The sequence below is a fragment of the Zingiber officinale genome, chromosome 2A, assembly GCF_018446385.1.
Source record: "Zingiber officinale cultivar Zhangliang chromosome 2A, Zo_v1.1, whole genome shotgun sequence".
Lineage (NCBI taxonomy): Eukaryota > Viridiplantae > Streptophyta > Magnoliopsida > Zingiberales > Zingiberaceae > Zingiber > Zingiber officinale.
The window spans coordinates 36,736,871-36,755,968 of record NC_055988.1 but is presented as its reverse complement, the minus strand read 5'-3'; the positions used below and the strand labels follow the sequence as shown (position 1 = coordinate 36,755,968).

At 36.8% G+C, this 19,098-nt stretch overlaps 1 non-coding gene across 1 annotated transcript; it reads right to left on the bottom strand.

Annotated features, from left to right (window-relative positions):
* Positions 1-552: 552 nt before the first annotated feature.
* LOC122044668 lies at positions 553-658 on the bottom strand. Its single transcript, XR_006129692.1, has one exon. It is a non-coding gene; the product is annotated as a small nucleolar RNA R71 (small nucleolar RNA).
* Between the last annotated feature and the right edge of the window lie 18,440 nt (positions 659-19,098).

Genomic DNA, 19,098 nt, shown 5'->3' with positions numbered 1-19,098 from the left:
TAGACATTTTTCTTTTTTCCTTTTGTCTTTTCTTTCTTGTTTTCATTATGCACTTTCTTTCTTGCAATTTAAATTCTGCATTTTCTTTCTTGCTTTTCATATAGCATTTTATTTCTTGTCTTTAATTCTTCAATTTTGTTTTTCTCATAATTTTTTTCTTAGATATCCATGAGCACTAACATGTAAAGAAGGCCCTTAAGAGATTTTTCTGCACCCAATTCTGTAAGATTTATGTCTCTCATTGTGCAATCTCATATTGAAGCAGAAAGTTTTCAACTAGACCCAGAGTTAATTTTCATGATACAAGGTCACAAATTTGGAGGAGAAGTATCAAAAAGTCCTTATCTGCACCTTGAGACATTTCTAGAACTTTGTGATATGGTGAATTGTGAAGGAGTGTCAGTAGATGCGGTTCGATTGATAGCATTTCATTTCAGTATCAAGGATAAACCAAGGACTTGGTTATATTCTCTCTGTCCTCAAAGCATCACAAATTGGGAACAATTGGAGAAAAAATTTATAAATCATTTTTTCCTCCGAGTAGAACAATTTACATGAGAAATTGCATCATAAATTTTGCTCAGGCAGATGGAGAATCATTATTTGAAGCATGTGATAGATTCAAGAGTCTACAAAGACAGTGCCCTTATCATGGTTTGGAAAAATGGCTTACCCTGCACATATTTTATAGGGGAATTTCTTTTTCAGATAAATGTTATTTGGATTCATCAACTGGAGGTTCTTTTATGAATAAAAGTGTGGGCGAAGCATATACATTAATTGATCAAGTGGCATTGAACCTTCATGAATGGTCAGATAAAAGTTGGATGGAATCTCCCTCATATATTCAAGAAGTGCAAGTCATAAATGCAAGAGAGCTTGTCAAACAAATTGCAATTCAACTATCCAAGAGTTTTGAAATTCACAAGTCACAGAATGAGGGGTTCAAACATTTGGGGGAAAAGATTGGTAGCATAGTTTCAAAATGGTTCAAAGAAGACCTTCCTCCTACACAGACAAGATCTAGTGTAAATGGTAATGATATTAAGTTGAGAAGTGGCAAGAATCATAAAGAACTTCTGAAGAAGGATTTGTTTAGAATTGAGGAGAAGAATAATAGAAGACCTCAAGAACTAAGTTTCATTACTCCAAGAAGTTCACAAAGGCCACAAGTACATTTCTCTCAATGATTAATCACATCAACACTAGATAAGAAAATTGGACCTCCTCCGCAAGCTCAAAGAGAATATGGGGAAAAGGAAGTTCAATCTTTTCCTAGACCTTCACTAAGGGTTCCTTTTCCACAAAAGCTAGTGAAGGTCAATGAAAACAAATATTTAAAAAAAATTATGATTCTAATATGGCTGAGTACAGATTTTTGGATGTATATAAAGATGAAGACTCTTAAGATGAGGATTGTGATGATAATACAGTGGATAACAAGTTTTCATATCTACATTCTGGGTTTATAGGATGTTATGATGAAATTGAATTTTCAGATGATGAATGTAATGAGGTAGATCAACTTAAGAATGCAAATGAAGTTATTGATCCTCCTATAGTTGGTTCTCCCACTGAGGATATTGATATTGGTATATTTTTTTATGTTTGTGTTGATGATGATGTTATGAAAGAAAGTGTAGGGAACTGTGTTATGGAAGCAGCATCTCAAGAATCACCTCATTTGTCCACACAACCTTCTGAGATTATGAGTGTTTTAAGGATTGAACATATTATGGACCAATGTGTAGGGACTTATGCAGAATTAGTAGAGTCTTAAAAATCACCACCTTTGGTAGCACCAACACCTGAGCCAGAGCTAGAACCATTATTTGATTCAGAGGAAGTCACATCCACATGTTTAGAAATTTTAGGTATCTCTCAGCAAAGTTAAGTTAGTATTTCTTATGATCTTTTGGACAACATTATAGAGGTACCCATCGTTGACTTTGTTGGATATGATTCAATTTTTATTACTTATTCATCTTATCTTGATATGGTTCTAGTTCTATACTATATAACATGCTTGTGGGATATTTGTTTTTCTTTTGCGTGTGCAGATTTCACTTGGGTTGAATTATGGAAGCTCAATCTGAACCGTCTTCGACCACCTAAAAGAACTTCAAAGAAGACGAAGATGGAGAGAGCGATATTTCACTTTTTAACTCCAATATTGAAAACTTTCTCCATAATAAGAGCCCCTGGTAGGAGGGTTCTAAAATATCTTACCCCTCTAAGAGCGAGATTTCAATAAATCTAATGAGGTGGTCGATCTAATGACCTTAAACAAGCACTTCTTGAGAGACATCCCAAGTTCATTTTCCTTATTTTCTTTTATATTTTTATTTTTATCTAGTTTCATTTCTTTCTTTATAATAAACATGTATCCTCTACTTAATTTTTGTTGTCAATCTTCTTTTATAGGACTCAAAGATTAGGAGGAGTGCAACTACATGGTGGAGAAGTTAATGACATGGGCATTTGCCACGCATCATTTGGTAACTTCTCTTACTTTAAATCTCCTCCACATTGTTTTTAGTTTTCATTGGGACAATGAAAAGTTTAAGTCTGGGGGGATGCATTTGATTTAGTTTAGTTTTTGCTTATTTCTTTTTGCATAATAAAATTTTCCTAGTTGAATCATTCATCACATCATGATTGTTTGTTCCCTAATGCAAAATGCTAGCACGTTTCATCTAGATATTTATGTTGTGTGATTTGGTATGCTAATATGTCTATTGATCTATGTTTTTCTATCCATAGTAGCATGAAGTGAGCATTGTTATTACTAGAAGAATTTGAATGTTGACCTAGTTTTAGGATCTCTTCACATTATGCTTGACTTTGATGGTAGATATTTTTGAAAATAGTCATGATTCATAAAACTGGACTAGTACTCTTGCTTCTATGGTGACCTCTCAATTACATTTTGGTTACTAAATAAATTTAGATCATGTAAGCTCATTTGGAAAATTCAATCCCAAAAAAAAATGAATGAAAATTTGTTCAAGTTAGATACTTTGCAAACATTCAAAGAAAAAAGAAAAAATAATAAGGGATAAAAAAAATAGTTATCGTGAGTGGAAATTAGTAATTCACCCCTTTGAAACCGAGTTAGGTTACTGGGGAAATGAATGCTATGTTTCTTTTGATACTAAGTATTCCTTTGAGACCTTGTGTAGACGATGCATAGCATTTTTGAGTGGCAGGTAAGTGCCTATCGTCGGAAGTATGAGGAACACGGTTAAATAAAAAATTAACTAGGCTTAGAGATTGACACTTGAAAAAGTTAAGCCACTTATTACACTGAGCACGGAGAACTTCTACTTTGGCCACACTCAAACAATTTTTGTATCATGCTCATCAATGAAACTATATGATAGGTTTCTATTGATTCATTAGGGATTATTACATGCCATCTACGCACATAAATCTAGATTGTGGGTTTTTAAAAAGTGTGCAAAGGCTATGAGCACTATTCATCCCCACTAGCGCAACGATCCTACAGTTTATCATCGTCCGGATGCTCGGACCTTCTTTGAGTGTCTGGACTGCTGACGTGGGTTGGCCACTCATCACGCTACAGCTCAGCGAGAATATGAAGTTTTGGTCGTCCGGGTGTATGGACCAACTCTGGGCGCTCGGACCGGTAGGGTTCTTGGCCAAGCACCCTCCCGAGGGTGCCTCTGTGGTGAAACATGTTCGGGCGCCTTGACCAACTTTTTTGCCAGCCTCTTCTTCCTGTAAAATAAAGTTAGTCCAGGTAAATAATATATAAAGTATTAGTTTTGACAGTCTCCGAACTGTCAAGTCCTGACTTTGAGTTTCGCTAAAACTTTAGGTCAGACTGACACCTACTATTCCCTCTTCAAGGAATGCGTCCTCACCTACTCCTCTTATGAGAGATTATCTTTTACCAGATCAATCCTCCAGATCATCTGGACTTTTGCTCTTGGTCTTAGACATCAGGACTTCATGCTGGACGTTTGATCCCTGACCCATCTAGTCTTCCACCTGGTGTCCGAGACCCCTAGGATTTTCACCTAGCGTCCTCGACTCTAGGATTTTTGGAATACGGCAGAAGATCGTGAGGTCTATAAGCTATAAAAGGTATAACTATTTATTAGTTTCCGCATCATAATTAGTTCATCCTTTTATTTAGATCTTGAAATATCAAATACAAGAGGCTAATGAATCTAGGTTATCGAATTTATGTTTTCGATTTTGTGTTTCTTTTGTTTTTCGAACTTATGATTCAATTGTTCCTTTTGGTTAAACCTAGGGTTACTATAAGGAAATTAAATATTAAATTTCATTGAAAGAGTTTATCTAGGAAGTGGTGGATGCTCCCATACCCAAGAAGGCCTAGTGCCTCGCCATGTTTAACCTGAAAGCCAATCTCTAAAATTAATATTTAATTGAATTTGTAACATGGGTGGATTTGGATCAATAATGTTAAGCATCGTTTGCGATCCAAGGCTAAACCACTAAGAACAGATAAATTGAATTTGGAATCAATAATGTTAAGTTATGTTTGTGATTCTAAATTTAATTTCTAAAGAACACAATAGGTTTTTAGGAATGGTTCAGGACTTGTACAAAAATTTTGTACAGGAGAACCGGTACGATATTCCCAGTAGCAACCTACACTTTAACCCAAGGACATGGTTTGGGTGGTCTAAGTCTTCAAATCTCGAGAGTTAATTTACATAAACTTCTTCTTTGATAAACCCATTAAGGAATACAAACTTTATATCTATTTGGTATAACTTGGATCCTTTATGTTCTACATAGGCTAGCAATATCCTGATGGATTCAAATTTGGCTACAGGTGCATAGATTTCATTATAATCTAACCCTTCTACTTAGTTGAACTCCTTTACCACTAGTCTAACTTCTCCTTTATCATCTAGTTTATTTCTAAAGACCCACTTGGTATCAATTATGGATTTATTTGTGGGGTTAGGTACTAGTTCCCAAACTTGGTTTCCTTTAAATTGAGCTAGTTCTTCTTATATTATAATTACCTAATCTGGGTCAGGTAGAGTTTCTTCTATAGTCTTGGGTTCAATTTTGAAAATAAGAATTATTTGGCTTAAGTTTCTATACGATGATTGAGTTCGAACTCCTAGGGTTGGGTCACTCAAATTTTGGTCATATGGGTGATTAGATTTTATCTTTGATGGTCTTATGTTAGGGTTAACAATTGGTTCTCCTGATTCACTTAATTTATGTCTAATCTTATTATTTTCATCATCTTCTATATTTATTATAATTTTATTATTATTTCCATTGATTAAATTAGGTAGGTTATTTTTTCATCAAAAATTACATTGATTGTTTATGCAACTTTTAGGGTATTTTTTGTTATAGACTCTATAGGCTCTACTGGTTGTAGAGTACCCTAAAAGTATGCTAGATATTGATTGGATGTAAATTTACCTAAATAATCTTTAGTGTTTAATATGTGTACTTTACATCCAAGAAATTTTACATAATTTAGGTTGGGTATTTTATTATAGTATATTTCATAAGAGGTTTTATTATAAAATTTATTAATTAATATTCTATTTTGAATATACATCCTGTATTTATTACTTTAGTCCAAAATTGGTTACTTATGTTATATTCATTTAACATAGTTTTAGCAGTTTCTTATAATGTTCTATTTTTCTATTCTACTAGTCCATTTTGTTAGGGAGTTCTAGGATATGAAAATTCATGATTATATCTATTAATTTGGTATAATTCAGAAAACCTATGATTTTTAAATTCCCCTATGATCACTTCTAATTATTTTAATTTTAGTATCTTTTTATTTTTCTATTAATTTGTAAAAATTATTAAAAATTTCATAAGTTTCATCTTTGGGTTTTAGAAATTTTATCCAAGTAAATCTTGAGTAATCATCAATTATAACTAAACAGTATTAGTTTCTGCTTAGTGACTTGGCTCTGTGTGAATCAAATAAGTCTAAGTGTAGGAGCTCGAGTATTGAATTGGTTCGATTTATGTTTGTTGGTTTATGTGTTGACTTAGTTTGTTTACCTTATTGACAAGCATTACAAATTATATTCTATAAATTTTTTAATTTAGGTAGACCTCTAACTAAGCTATTTTGACTCATTTTTAAAATGAGTCTAATGTGAGTGTGACCAATCTTCTATGCCACATTTTAGTTTCCTCTTGTTGTGTCAATAGACACTTGGTTGAGGAGGTTGGTAGGTCAATTATGTAAATATTATTTTTCCTAATTCTCTTAAGTATAATTTTAGGAAAGTAATATTTTTAATTAAACATTTGAAGTTAGAAAAGGTTACTAAGTATCCAGAGTCACATAGTTGACTTATGCTAAATAAGTTAAAATTAAATTTATCAACTAATAAAACTTTTCGAATAATGAAATCGAAACTCAGTTCGATATTATCTGTTCTACTTACCTTAAATTTTTCGTTGTTTCCAAATGCAACCAACCCTAAGTTCTTAAGTTTTAACTTGATGAATTTCAATCGGTAGCCAGTCATATGTCTGGAGCATCCACTATCTAACATCCATTGGTCCAAATTATTATGTTCCTACACATAAAGTATTTGATTTAAATCTAATTTAAATGGATTATAAGATAGATTGATTGAATCCTACCCCTTATTTTTCATCTTACCGAATCTAGATTGGCAATCTTGTTATGCTTATAAATGATTTTGAGATGGTTGGTTGAGTTTAACTTAGATTTTTGAGTTTAATTTTGGTTAAATTTTGAGTAGGTTTAATTAGATTAAGTGAATTAGGTTTAATTGATTAAGTTTAATTAGGTTTAATTGATTAGAATTGAGTATGATTAGATTTGATTGATTAGTTGAACTAGGTTTAATTCAATAATTAAATTAGGTTTAATTGAATATTTAAATTAGATTTAATTGATTAAGTTTAATTAGGTTTAATTGATTAATTGAATTAGATTTAATTGATTAAGTTTAATTAGGATCAAATCAAGATTCTTAGGACCCAAAGTGAACCATTCCAACGAGTCCCTAAGTTCTTTGACTTGACTTTTCAAGTTAGAATTTCTTCCTCAAGTTGTTGGACTTGAGTTGAGGTTCTAGCTTAAACAGGTTCTGTCAAGGAGCTTGAGTTAGTTACTTTCTTGAGGGTTTTGACTTCCTCTTGGAGTGAGTTGATCCGGAGGTTAGATTTAGCCAACTTTCTAGACAAGTAGAAAATTAAATTATGTGATGTAATTAAAGAAATACTTACAATGGATTGGGAACCTTCTAAACTGGATATGAATCTATAGCTTTGCTTAGACTCAGCTTCCAATTCACTCTCGATTTCAGACTTGTTGATTTATTTTTGGGTTGGAAGCGTGAGGACGCTTGTCTGTTCGAGATCTTCGTCGGAGTCTTCTGATGACATTTCATCCCAAGTTGCTTGTAGCACATTCTTCTTTTGCTTCTTCTTTATTTTCTTCTAGTTTGGACAATTTGCCTTGATATGTCCTTCTTTTTGTAGTCATAGTAGGTGACTTCAAACTTAGCCTTTGTGTTTGGACTTGGTTGCGTTGTCTTTGATTGGATCACCTTCTTGATCTCGTATTTTGTGAAACCCTTCTTTTTCTTGTACAATTTTTGTACTAGGTTGATGAGCTCGGCGGTGATCTTGTCGTCGCTTTTTGAGTCTGATTTATCTTCGAACTCGAGTTCAGTCCGACGCTTGTTCCTAGCCTCCTTTGTCTTGCTTGTACCGATAACCAACGCAATACCATAGATGCTCACAAAGTGTTCCTTGGAAAAGAGTTAAGGACATACCTTATAATGTCGCAATTTTCTACCTTCTGACCAATTGTGTGGAGACTGTTGAGAATGTCTTGGACGCGTGCATGCAATTGACTTGTCAACTCACCATCCTGCATTTTAATATTGTATAGTTTGTTTAAAATTAAATCTCTTTTGCTTACCTTTGTGTTGCAGGTGCCCCCGTGTAGCTCTATTAACTTTTTTCATAACTCCTTGGCGCTGTTGAAGGGGTTGACCCAGTTCAACTCTTCTTTGGTTAATCCATATTGTAGGATCTAGGTTTCCTTTGCATCGGCTTCGATCTTTTTCATTATGCTTTGGTCCTAGTTTTCGCATGATACTAGTTTTCCAGTGTCGTTGAGTGGAAGTGAGAAGCCGGTTTGGATGATGACCCATATTTCAATTTATGTTTTGAGATGGTACTCTATTCGGCTCTTCCAGTAGCCGAAATCTTTGCTGGAGAATAGTGATGGACATGTGATGCTGTAGCCTTCTTAGTATGTCATTTAAAAGACTCTTGCACACAATAAAATAAGGAGATTTATCCCAAGACTTAGTTTTGGATTAGCAATGCTAAAGAACTTATGAAAACTAAAAAAAAAATCGAGTGGTATTACACTAACTTCAAGAAACAAAAAACTCAATTGTGAAAAAATGAACGAAAGGAGTAATCATACCGATTCCGATCGACTTTGGAGAATTTAAAAATAATACTATGAAAAAATTACTTAAAAGGTGGTTTTACCGATTTGAAGTGACCCCGTTTTAGTATCAATTGTAGGATCATTACGCTAAAGAGAGGGGGTGAATAATACTCATGGCTTTCACATTTGTTTAAAAACTTTCGAGAGATAAGCGACAATGAAATAAAGAAATGAAAATGCAATGCTAACAAGGCCAAGATTTACTTGGTTTAGAAACTGTGATGATTTCTACTCCAAGGCCCACACTCGTTGAGTGCTTTTGATGGACAATCACTATTAGTTCAAAATAGTACAAGTAGAGATTTACAACTTTTGAAGAATTGAAATAATTTAAATGTACAGACGATTTATAGATTTGAAGAATCGAGCCTTCGGTCGTCGGAGCAGCATTTGGGTGTCGTAGAAGTATTTTTTTAGCAGCGCGCAGGAGCGGAAGATGATTGGAATGATGTGTACAAGCTGCTGATCAAAGCCTCCTTTTATAACCCCATCCATTCACCTAGATCCCCTCCCAGGCTCTTGGACTGTGTTGATTTGGTAAGCTCTCATCGAAACTTCATCTATGAAGTTTATCCATGCTCGGGCGCCTAGACACTCTCCGGGCACTTGGACCGCTAATGTGGGTTGGCCACTCATGGCGCTCTAGCTCTACGAGAAGATGAAGTTTTGGTCGTCCGAGCGCCTGGAGCAACTCTGGGTGCCCGGATCTCCAGGGTGCTTAGCCAAGCACCCTCCCGGGGGCGCCTCTGCGATGAAACCTCTTCGGGCACCCAGATCTCCTTCGGGTGTTCGGACCAACTTTTTTACTAGCCTCTTCTTCTTGTAAAATAAAGTTAGTTCAGGCAAATAATATGTAAAGCATAAGTTTTGATAGACTCCGAACTGTTCGGTCCTGACTTTGAGTTATGTTGAAACTGTAGGTCGGACTGACGTCTACTGTTCTCTTTTCGGGGAACACATCCTCACCTACTCCTCTCAGGAGAGATTATCTTTTGTCAAACTGGTCCTCCAGACCATCTGGACTTTTGCACAGCATTTGAGACATTAGGACTTTATGCTGGACACCTGATCCCGACCCGTCCAGTCTTCTACCTGGTGTCCGCGACCCCCAGGATCTTCATCTAGCGTCCTTGACTCTAGAATTTTGCCCAACGTCCTCGACCTGCCGAGACTTTGCCTAGTCCCCGGACCAGGATTTCGTTGCCTAACTATAGCTAGGACATTCCTTTTGCCTAAGATTACTTAGGATTTTCCTGCACACTCAGTTCAACTTATTAGAACAGCAATAACACTTAACTTAGAATATTTTGTCATTATCAAAACTCAAGTTTAAATGTCTGATGCTCTTTACACCAACAAAGTTGATTGATGAACTCTGGTCAGCGTTATCCTTGTGCTCTTACTTAGATCCATCCAAGAAGGATGAGGAATTTACTTGGAGATATTTTGAGGGGTCAGGATTTCCGATGCTACTGCTGGTTTTCTTCAAGTTCAAAACCATGCATGAGGGATGCTGAGAGCAGAGTTTTGCTCTTTATAGGCTGATGCTCAATTCACACATTTATCTTCACTATCTTTGCATTGCAAAATTATGGATTTGATATTTTGCTATATATCCTTCGTTTCCTTCTCTATTATTCTCCAATATATATTGCGCCCTCTAGGCTCTATTTGAATCTAATATTTTAAAAAAGTTGGTCTTAACAAAATTAGTTCTGCTATAGTAAGTAAGCTCCAAAACGTACGTGGCTTTTGGGATTTTGCTATTTATATATTTCTCTAGCTACTAATATCATGGCCCATCTTTGACATCTCCAGATAATCAAAAAACAAAATTCAAATTTTTAGAAAGAGTCGCTGGTCAATATTGTTCAAAGAATAGAAAGAATTGTTGACGTAAATTCAATTTCATTTATATGTAAACGTCTATATAAAGTTGTTTGAGAACAAAAGGATTTTTAGAAGATTGGGTGTGGAATATAGTCTGTCACAAAAGGTATTAGTGAGGATGATCTAGTAAAGACTTGATCCCGAATGCAACAATTTTGGGCATTTCGTGTTCGAGATAGCTACATACTACAAGGACCCAGAAGTTTATGGTAATTTGTTGATAGAAAATGTGCAAATCACTTGAGCCGTGAAAATTTACGAGATTGTAGCTTTGTGAAGTGTGTCGTTCTTTCAAGCAGATTCTGGTTGTGGATATATATATTTTAAAAAAAAATAATAGATCCGTTATTTTAATTTAATGACTCTCTTAGTATCGATCTATGAATATAAAGAGTGATAAATACAGATACATAAATGATAGATACATGATAAAATAAATTTTAAATTATCAATCTTTAAAAATTAACTTACGATCATTATATCAGAAATGTCATATACTTATCCCTATTGTGCTTTGAGGGCCTGTTGTTTGTGGATATATAAAGCACTCACGAGGCTTATCTTCGATATATGATTTCAATATTCTAAAAGTCAAGGCACCTAAATATTATTTGATGTCTATTTTTCAAAAAGGATTCTCTGCTGGCAGTAAGTATTGGATGGCTGATGTTGAAGTGTTCGAACAATCCTTTTCTAATCTCATTCTCATGTTGCTTGACACAAAGTAGCATTGTTACACTGATTCGAAGTTGTCAATCCTTTTGTGTAAAGCCCGATGAGAATGCGAACTCTCAATATTAGCCCACGTGGGATTTGGTCTTCTGCTTTCCTAGGGATTTTTATTATTGATATTCTCAATCAGGACTTTCCCCAATATTTTTTACGTGTTACTAGGATTGAGGGATTGATCTCCTCCCTGGCCTCGATTGATTAGACTTCTAGCATTCTAAACATGCTTGCTCCCCGGCTCTTCGGCTCTGATCGGACTTGATTCGACTCCGTTTTTCATCATCTTTCACTCAACTGCTACATCACATTTGCTTCTCCATATCGTGCACGCGTGTTTGATCTTCTTGCATCTCTATGGATGAAATCAAGAATACGCGTGCCTCAAGTTGGACAGAGCTGTTGTGTTATACATTTTGCTGCTTACTAGACATGTCCATCACTTGTTCTTGTTTGAACCCTCCGTATAGTAGCAATCACTGCACACTTATAAATGTAGCTGAATCTATCCTTATGCTTCTTAGACTTTCAGAATGATCTTTAGATAAAATAACTATATGATGTTGATTATAATCTTTAATTGATATGCTTAATTATATGTTATGCATATGAGTATAAACTGAATCTATTAAAGTGATTTAACTTAGATTTATTGGGTTTTGATATTCGATGTAGATCTTATATGTGTAGAACCTATAGTCCCACATTTATTATCATCTATGGACCGATAATGGATGTCCACTATATATAGGGTTGGTCCCTAATGGTTTAGGATCTTTAATCTTGATAAAGCTTTTGATTCCTCATTGACTTAAAGCTTTTCGGCATCGTCACCCCTAAGCCTCTTGGAAGACCTTCCTTTTCTTTCCGCGGCATCTTCTTCCATAGGGATTATTTCTAGACAACACTAAAGATAAGAATGACTTTTCAATTAGGTTCCTTGTTATATTTATTTATGTTTTATGTTATTATGCTATATTTAATTGATAAAACTAGATCTTCTTGTTCTTGTATTTCCTGTAGGTGCAGCGGAGGCCGACAAGAGAGGGGGGGGTGAATTGTCTAAAAAAAAACTATACCCTCCTCGTGCTTTCAACTCAAAATAATAAGTAACAGTAAAATCAACAAAGAAATAGACTCAACGATTTACTTGGTTACAACCAAGACGATTGTTAATCCAAGGCAGAAGAAAAGCGCTCTGAAAAGATCTCCTTCTCTATAGGCGGAGAAGCCTTTTACACAATGAAAAGCTCAAACAAGTTGCTAGAAATGACTACTGAGTTGAGAGAACAATTGATGATTAATTTCTAGGTCCAGGGGTCCTTTTATAGCCCCTGGAAAGTCTATCCCGTAGGTCTAAGGCACCTCCAACTGAGGTCCAAGGTGCCTCAGGTCGAGTGAATGGATAAAACTCTATCCGGTCGACAACGGATGTTTTGACCGGGATGAAGGCGCCTTCATCAAGCCTTGAAGGCGCCTTCATCAAGCCTTGAAGGCGCCTTCATCAAGCCTTGAAGGCGCCTTGAGCTGTCTTTCCAGTTCGTTTTCTTCTTTGCTTCAACTTTCGAAGTTCCGTCCTTTTGGATGATTCCGGCCAATCGAAATAGGGCTCACACGAACTCAGTTTCCGGCCTTCTCCTCGAGCAGTCTTCCGACCCGGCTTAACGTCCCTCGAATGCCGCGCACGTTCTTCTCGTCCACCGGTGTACTCTTCCGCAGCTCTCTCGTCCTTCGGACGCACCGAGCCCCCCGGCTCCCTTCCCGTGTCGTCCTTCTCACTAGCTACGTCTTCCGCTCGACTTCCTGCGCTCCTAAGCTCCTACACACTCAAATACAGGGATCAAACACAAGGCTGGACCTAACCAACTTGGTTGATCACATCAAAACAACCACGGGGTCTAACAATCCCCCCTTTTTGATGTGCATCAACCCAAGTTCAAGTTATGATAAAAATAAATAAATAGTAATTTAAAGAAAATTACTAAACTAACATTTTTAAGCATAAATTTACAATTAAATAAAATTGTAACTATTTAATTAAGAGTTAAACATAATTTTTCAAAAAAATATTTTTAAAACTCAGAGTTAAAAACAAAAACTCTCTCCCCCTACACTTTACCTATCTCTCCCCCTTTGATCACAGCATAAACGGGATAATAATAAGAGAATATGAAAAAAGATTCTAAGTAAAATGAGTTTTTAGAATTTTCCAGAAAAAAAAAATTCTAAGTAAACTGAATTTTTAGAATTCTAAAAAAATCTAAGTAAAATGAATTTTTAGAATTTTCCAGAAAAGAAATTTCTAAGTAAACTGAATTTTTAGAATTTTCCGTAAAGAAATTTCTAAGTAAACTGAATTTTTAGAATTTTCAAGAAAATGTTTGAAAACTTTCAGGGTATTATTTAATTCTAGTTTTAATGCCTTTTTTCATAAAGTTAATTAAATATTTTATTTCAATATTTCAACTTCCAGTCGTGGCGAGGCACTAGGCCTTCTTGGTTATTAGAGCAACAACCACTTCCTTAAACAAATCTTCATAGAGAAATTTTAACGTTTAATTTTCTTGCTGGAAGCTTTAATAATACAAGAAATTTAGTCTAATAAAGCTTTTGGAACCCAATAGAGGTTCCTTCCTACTGGATTAATCAGAAACTTAGGGGGTATATAATTCTTGGGAATTTTCTTAAGTTGACCTTGATGATGTTTAACATACCAGTTTAATTTTCCATAAATCCTAAGTTTTGACTTTTGAAAAATATTTGTTTTAAAACATGCATCAGGTTTCAAATTTTTAATTTCTAATTTTAAATTATCATTTTTTTATTTTAATTTATCTAAAATTTTATTTAAGTCAGCATTCTCTTTTTTCTAATTTGAATTAATCTTTAGAAAGAGACTTAATAAATTGAAAGGACTGAGTCGGGGTTATATTACGTACCTTACTTACCTGACTTGGTGATGCTCCCCCTTCACTGCAGCTTTCTTCCTCTGATGTTCCTCCCCCTTTATCTATACTCATCTTTGAGCTAGACTCTTCTTCCAGCTGATGGTTAGCAATTAGCGCTAACCCCGAGAAGGCTTTGACGTCTGATTCGGAAGAAGATGAATCTGACCAAGTGACCTTCAGGTTCTTTTGTTTGGAGGAAGATTGTCGCTTTTCCTTTACTCTTCCCTTTTTCTTCAATTTTGGGCAGTCATCTTTGATGTACCCTTCTTCGTTGTAGTTGTAGCAACGAACCGTTCTTCTCTTTCGCTCATGCCTCTTTGTTTGCGATCTAAATTTATTATAATTAAAAAACTTATTGTAACGCTTTACCAGTAGTGCCGCTTCTGATTGGTCGATCGAGGCTTCGGAGTCAGAATCGTTTGTTCTTGTCTTTAAGACAATGTTCTGACTTGTTTTCTCCACTTCATTGGGCTCTGCAATTCGAGATTCGTGAAGTTCAAAAGTTGAAAATAAATTTTCTAAAGTACTTACCTCGAAGTCCTTAGAGATGTATTATGCATCTACTAAGGATGCCCATTCTGGAGTTCTGGGGAAGGCGTTGAGCGCGTAACGAATCGAGTCCCGGTTCGTTACTTCTTCTCCAAGGTTGCTTAATTGAGTTATTAGCTCCTTAATCCTTGCTTGGAGTTTCGCTACCTTCTCGCCTTGGTTCATCCGGATGTTCATAAGTTGAGTCCGGAGGATATCGCGTCTTGCTAGCTTCGCTTCGGATGTACCTTCGTGAAGCTCCAGGAATTTTTCCCAGAGGTCTTTCGCGGAGTCGTAGCTTCCGATCCGACTTACCTCTTGTGGTGGCAGCACGCTAAGCAGGTGGAACTCTGTCTTTCCGTTGGCGACAAAATTGGCTTGCTCCTTCTTGCTCCACTGATGCTCTTCTTTATCTTTCGGAACTTCAAAATCATATTTCATAGTTAGTAAAATATCGAAGTCGGTTTTAAAAAATACCTCCATCCGGCATTTCCACGTCGCGAAGTCTTCGTCGAACTTCGGGGGATGAATGCTTGTTCCGATCATCTTCTTGATCTTCCTGCTTCAGTTGGCGGTTAGTTCTTCTGAGGCGGTCTGGCTCTGATACCAATTGTAGGTGCAGCGGAGGCCGGCAAGAGGGGGGTGAATTACCTAAAAAATAACTATACCCTCCTCGTGCTTTCAACTCAAAATAAGAAGCAACAGTAAAATCAACAAAGAAATAGACTCAGCGATTTACTTGGTTACAACCAAGACGGTTGTTAATCCAAGGCAGAAGAAAAGCGCTCTGAAAAGATCTCCTTCTTTGAAGACGGAGAAGCCTTTTACACAATGGAAAGCTCAGACAAGTTACTAAGAATGACTACTGAGTTGAGAGAACAATTGATGATTAATTCCTAGGTCCTGGGGTCCTTTTATAGCCCCTGGAAAGTCTATCCCGTAGGTCTAATGCGCCTCCAACTGAGGTCCAAGGCGCCTCAGGTCGAGTGAATAGATAAAACTCTATCCGGTCGACAACGGGTGTTTTGACCGGGATGAAGGCGCCTTTATCAAGCCTTGAAGGCGCCTTCAAGGTGAAGGCGCCTTCAAGCCATGATGAAGGCGCCTTCAAGCCATGATGAAGGCGCCTTGAGCTACCTTTCTAGCTCATTTTCTTCTTTGCTTCAACTTCCGAAGTTCCATCCTTTTGGGTGATTCCAGCCAACCGAAATAGGGCTCACCCGAACCCAGTTTTCGGTCTTCTCCTCGAGCAGTCTTCCGACCCAGCTTAACGTCCCTCGAACACCGCACACGTTCTTCTCGTCCACCGGTGTACTCTTCCGCAGCTCTCTCGTCCTTCGGACGCACCGAGTCGATCGGCTCCCTTCCCGTGTCGTCCTTCTCGCTAGCTACGTCTTGCGCTCGACTTCCTGCGCTCCTAAGCTCCTGCACACTCAAACACAGGGATCAAATACAAGGCAGGACCCAACCAACTTGGTTGATCACATCAAAACAACCACGGGGTCTAACAATCCCCCCCTTTTTGATGTGCATCAACCCAAGTTCAAGTTAGGGTAAAAATAGACAAACAGTAATTTAAAGGAAATTACTAAACTAACATTTTTAAGCATAAATTTGCAATTAAATAAAATTGCAACTATTTAATTTAGAGTTAAACATAATTTTTCAAAAAAATATTTTTAAAACTCAGAGTTAAAAACAAAAACTCTCTCTCCCCTACACTTTACCTATCTCTCCCCCTTTGATCACAGCAAAAACAGGATAATAATAAGAGAATATGAAAAAAAAAATTCTAAGTAAAATGAGTTTTTAGAATTTTCTAGAAAAAAAAATTCTAAGTAAACTGAATTTTTAGAATTTTAAAAAAAATTAAGTAAAATGAATTTTTAGAATTTTCCAGAAAAGAAATTTCTAAGTAAACTGAATTTTTAGAATTTTCAAGAAAATATTTGAAAAACTTTCAAAGTATTATTTAATTATAGTTTTAATGCATTTTTTCAAAAAGTTAATTAAATATTTTATTTCAATATTTCAGCTTTCAGGTCATGGCGAGACACTAGGCCTTCTTGATTTTTGGAGCAACAACCACTTAGACAAACCTTCATAGAGAAATTTTAACGTTTAATTTTCTTGCTGGAAGCTTTAATAATACAAGAAATTTAGTCTAATAAAGCTTTTGGAACCCAATAGAGGTTCATTCCTACTAGATTAATCAAAAACTTAGGGAGTATATAATTCTTAGGAATTTTCCTAAGTTGACCTTGATGATGTTTAATATACCAGTTTAATTTTCCATAAATCTTAAGTTTTGATTTTTGAGAAACATTTGTTTTAAAACATGCATCAGTTTTGAAATTTTCAATTTCTAATTTTAAATTATCATTTTTTGATTTTAATTTATCTAAAATTCTATTTAAGTCAGCATTCTCTTTTTTCTAATTTGAATAAATCTTTAGAAAGAGACTTAATAAATTGAAAGGACTAAGTTGGAGTTAGATTACGTACCTTACTTACCTGACTTGGTGATGCTCCCCCTTCACTGCAGCTTTCTTCCTCTGATGTTCCTCCCCCTTCATCTATGCTCATCTCTGAGCTTGACTCTTCTTCCAGCTGATGGTTAGCCATTAGCGCTAACCCTGAGAAGGCTTCGACGTCTGATTCGAAAGAAGACAAATCTGACCAAGTGACCTTCAGGTTCTTTTGTTTGGAGGAAGATTGTCGATTTTCCTTTACTCTTCCCTTTTTCTTCAATTTTGGGCAGTCATCTTTGATGCACCCTTCTTCATTGCAGTTGTAGCAATGAACCGTTCTTCTCTTTTGCTCATGCCTCTTTGTCTGCGATCTAAATTTATTAGAATTAAAAAACTTATTGAAACTCTTTACCAGTAGTGCCACTTCTGATTGGTCGATCGAGGCTTCGGAGTCAGAATCGTTTGTTCTTGCCTTTAAAGCAATGTTCTGACTTGTTTTCTCCACTTCATTGGGCTCTACAATCCGAGATTCGTGAAGTTCAAAAGTTGAAAATAAAATTTCTAAAGTACTTACCTCGAAGTCCTTAGAGATGTAGTATGCATCTATTAAGGACACTCATTCTGGAGTTCTGGGGAAGGCGTTGAGCGCGTAATGAATCGAGTCCCGGTTCGTTACTTCTTCTCCAAGGTTGCTTAATTAAGTTATTAGCTCCTTAATCCTTGCTTAGAGTTTCGCTACCTTCTCGCCTTGGTTCATCCGGATGTTCGTAAGTTGAGTCCGGAGGATATTGTGGCTTACTAGCTTCGCTTCGAATGTACCTTCGTGAAGCTCCGGGAATTTTTCCTAGAGGTCTTTCGCGGAGTTGTAGCTTTCGATCCGACTTACCTCTTGTGGTGGCAGCACGCTAAGCAGGTGGAACTCTGCCTTTCCGTTGGCGACAAAATTGGCTTGCTCCTTCTTGCTCCATTGATGCTCTTCTTTGTTTTTCGGAACTTCAAAACCATATTTCATAGTTAGTAAAATATCGAAGTGGTTTTAAAAAATACCTCCATCCGGCGTTTCCACGTCACAAAGTCTCCGTCGAACTTCGGGGGATGAATGCTTATTTCAGCCTTCTTCTTGATCTTCATGCTTCAATCGGTGATTAGTCCTTCTGAGGCGGTCTGGCTCTGATACCAATTGTAGGTGCAACGGAGTTCGGCAAGAGAGGGTGAATTGCCTAAAAAAAACTATACCCTCCTCATGCTTTCAACTCAAAATAATAAGCAACAGTAAAATCAACAAAGAAATAGACTCAGCGATTTACTTGGTTACAACCAAGACGGTTGTTAATCCAAGGCAGAAGAAAAGCGCTATGAAAAGATCTCCTTCAATGAAGGCGAAGAAGCCTTTTACACAATGGAAAGCTCAGACAAGTTGCTAGGAATGACTACTGAGTTGAGAGAACAATTGATGATTAATTCCTAGGTCCAGGGGTACTTTTATAGCCCCTGGAAAGTCTATCCCGTAGGTCTAAGGCGCCTCCAACTGAGGTCCAAGGCGCCTCAGGTCGAGTGAACGGATAAAACTCTATCCGGTCGACAATGGGCGTTTTGACTGGGATGAAGGCACCTTCATCAAGCCTTGAAGGCACCTTCAAGGTGAAGGCGCCTTCAAGCCATGATGAAGGTGCCTTGAGCTGCCTTTCCAGCTCGTTTTCTTCTTTGCTTCAACTTCCGAAGTTCCGTCCTTTTAGGTGATTCCGGCCAACCGAAATAGGGCTCACCCGAACCCAGTTTCCGGCCTTCTCCTCGAGCAGTCTTCCGACCCAGCTTAACGCCTCTCGAATGTCGCGCACGTTCTTCTCGCCCACCGGTGTACTCTTCCGTAGCTCTCTCGTCCTCCTGATGCACCAAGCCCGTCGGCTCCCTTCCCGTGCCATCCTTCTCGCTAGCTACGTCTTCCGCTCGACTTCCTGCGCTCCTAAGCTCCTGCACAGTCAGACACAGAGATCAAACACAAGACCGGACCTAACCAACTTGGTTGATCACATCAAAA